Below are 2,772 nucleotides of genomic sequence, written 5' to 3' on the forward strand. Positions count from 1 at the left end.
CCCGACCTTTTTTTTTTTTTTTTTGAGACACTGTCTAACTCATCCCAAATTGGTCTAGAACTATAGAGCCAAGGATGACCTTGAACTTCAGTTTTTCCCACCCCACCCCCACCTCACAAGTGTTTTGTTTTTTAAAGACAGAGTCTCAATGTATCGCATAGGCTGATCTTGAACTCCCTGTAGTATCAGACTCCGGTCTGGAAGTTGAGATCCTACTTCCGGCTGCTGCCATGTAACCAAGTCCCGTGCCTCTGCTAAATATTAACACACTCAGTTCCTTTTTCTTTTCGAGATAGCGTCCCACTGCATAGCCCCAGCTGTCTGGGATCTTACTATAGAGACCAGGCTGGCCCCGAACTCAGATACCTGTCAGCCTCTGCCTCCCTACCGCTGGGAAAGGCTAGCTAGCAGCATCCTGTCTAAGCTGGCTCCAATACTACTAACATTTACTTGAACGGCATTTCTATTACACGGTCATAAATAAACTTCTTAAGATTTAAGCATAAATTATAGACAATACACTACCCATCCTTCATCCCCAACCCCCTTGCACTAAATTATTCAAGGAAACTGAAGACCTTTGTTAAAAAAAAAAAAGTAAACAAAATTTACATAGATCTACGTTTGTAAGGGAGGGGCTCAGGGTCACTTTTTTGCTGTGGACTGAGATCTTTTCACATTCTGAGAGTCCATTCAAGAGATTACCAGGGCTGAGAGGCCATCTGCATAACAAACCTTGGGCCGCTGGGATTGTCCGGCCTAACAGTCACTTACTTGGGTTCCCTTCACTGAAGCCACAAAAATAAAAAAAATTAAAAAAAATTAAAAAAAGAGAAGAAAAAACCCAACCCTTTTCTTCCGGGTCTTTCAATTGTTCACGTATTCTAGTCCCTTTCCCAAGTGCTGTGTGGAAATACTACTTCTACCCAAAATAAATAAATAAAAAGACACCCACAATGTCTGGTGTATGACTAGAAACTGCTCCAAAGATTGAAGGCGCAGGACCAGGGATTCGCTTATCCTAGCCCAGTCCTGTTCTAGTCGACTACACTTAGGATCCCCGGGCGACCCTGGCCAAGGCCAGCCCCTTCCGCTTTCAGGACGTAAGGAATGCGTTCGGCAAGGGAATGGCTCACCCCGAAACCGGATACTCGGTAACTTGTTTTTCCGGCACGAACAAACGACCTAGCCTCGCACTCTTATAAACACCTCTTCTTTTGCAAAAGCAATAACCGATTAACCCAAGAAAACGCGATGGATCGAGGATGGCAGTTTCCCCCAAGCACCAGCCTAGAATACATTTCTCCCTCTTTCTACTCCCCCCTCTCTTCGAGTGAGCAGTGAGCTGCTCCGAAAAAAAAAAAAAGAAACCGGAAATGCTCCAAAAAGCGGCAGAAATGCAAATGTGGAGCCAAACAATAACAGGGTCGGCGCGCCTTTCAGACCGAGAGGGTCTGGTCGGGCCCCGAGGGCAAACACTTTGCACTAGCTAGAGTAACAGTTTTTCTTTGGATTTTCTACGACAAGCAGAGTTGGGGTGCGGCTGAAAAAAAAAAAAATCACTCCACGGACAAAGGTCCGGAACTCGCGGGACCTTAGCAGCTAGGGCTTCCCGGATCACCCCGGTTTAATTAAGGAATGGCGCCCGAAGTTTCATTAGGATGTTATGGGCGCTAACGTCTTAAACTATGAGTCTTGAAAAATCTCGGATCACAGTGCTTTGTGCTTGTTATTTTTGGGGTTTCTACCATCCAGCAGTGAGTAGATAAGAGTGTATATGGGGTGGCGGACAGAAAACCCCTTAGGCCGTCTCAGCGGTCCCCAAATCCCCGATCTACTTTTCAGGTCTTTGGCTGGTTGGTCCTAGTACCCCCATCATCTTCATCACATCCAACATTGCATTGCTGTTCTTCCCGCCAGCCAAGCTTCCATTCCCCCCACCTCGCTGAGTCCCCCTACTTTCCCACCACCCCCAAACCCCACTACTCTCTCCAGTCGGCGAGCCGAGAGCAGGGAACTCATCAGGCTCAGACAATAACTTACCGGGTCTTCAGGGAAGCGTGTCACCCTGCTGGAAAGTGGATTCCGGATTCGGATGCTAGGTGCCCCGTGGTCCCCAAAGCTACCTGCAGCCAGAATTGTGGCAGTGGACTAGCACAAAACTTTTTGGTTCGGCCACATGGGAGGGGAAAGTCCCTATCCCAGCAACCCCCGCGAGACTGCTGGCATAAAGCTGGATAGTCGCCATGACAAGTAAGGGCAAGTCATTCTGTGTGTTGAGGGCAGGAAATAGAGGGGGGCAGTTGCAGAGTCCGGATTCTCCCTGCGTTGTTGCTATCCATGCGAAAGCTTCGTGAAAAATACTCTAAGACAGAGCTATGAGGACAAAATTGGTGGAAACCGTTTCGGAAGAGCGCTGAGCACTGCTCTTTCCGATCTAGCTGGATAGTTGTCATATTTTTGACTTTTTGAAACGGGGGGTAATCCAAATGCTTTAGGCAGCTAAGTTTCTTGTTTTTTTTTTTTTTTCTCATCAGCGAAAATGTCGCTTTAGAAAGTCTTTTCTTAATATCTCAATCTAACGTGTTCTCCAAGATACTTCATATCACACCATCTTGTTTAATTTCCTGTACAGTCCTTATCACATCACTATCTGTAAAAGTTGTTTTCACAGCCTTCAATTGCACAGCAACGAAAATTCTATGGGGATAGAGAACTTGAAAGCTAAGAAGGGAGGGAGGTGGAAGGGATGGAGCGACAGAGAGAGAGAGA

The 2,772-nt window shown here is 46.6% G+C and overlaps 1 protein-coding gene across 1 annotated transcript in view; it reads right to left on the reverse strand.

Moving 5' to 3' along the window:
* Nucleotides 1–2,216, reverse strand: part of Tp53 (tumor protein p53) — a 13,581-nt gene extending 11,365 nt beyond the window's left edge. Inside the window, exon 1 of the mRNA XM_005349777.1 lies at nt 2,044–2,216. The gene's annotated coding sequence lies outside the window, so the exon portion shown is untranslated. The remainder of the gene's footprint in view (nt 1–2,043) is intronic.
* Nucleotides 2,217–2,772: the final 556 nt, after the last annotated feature.

The sequence above is a fragment of the Microtus ochrogaster genome, chromosome 7 (assembly GCF_000317375.1).
Source record: "Microtus ochrogaster isolate Prairie Vole_2 chromosome 7, MicOch1.0, whole genome shotgun sequence".
Lineage (NCBI taxonomy): Eukaryota > Metazoa > Chordata > Mammalia > Rodentia > Cricetidae > Microtus > Microtus ochrogaster.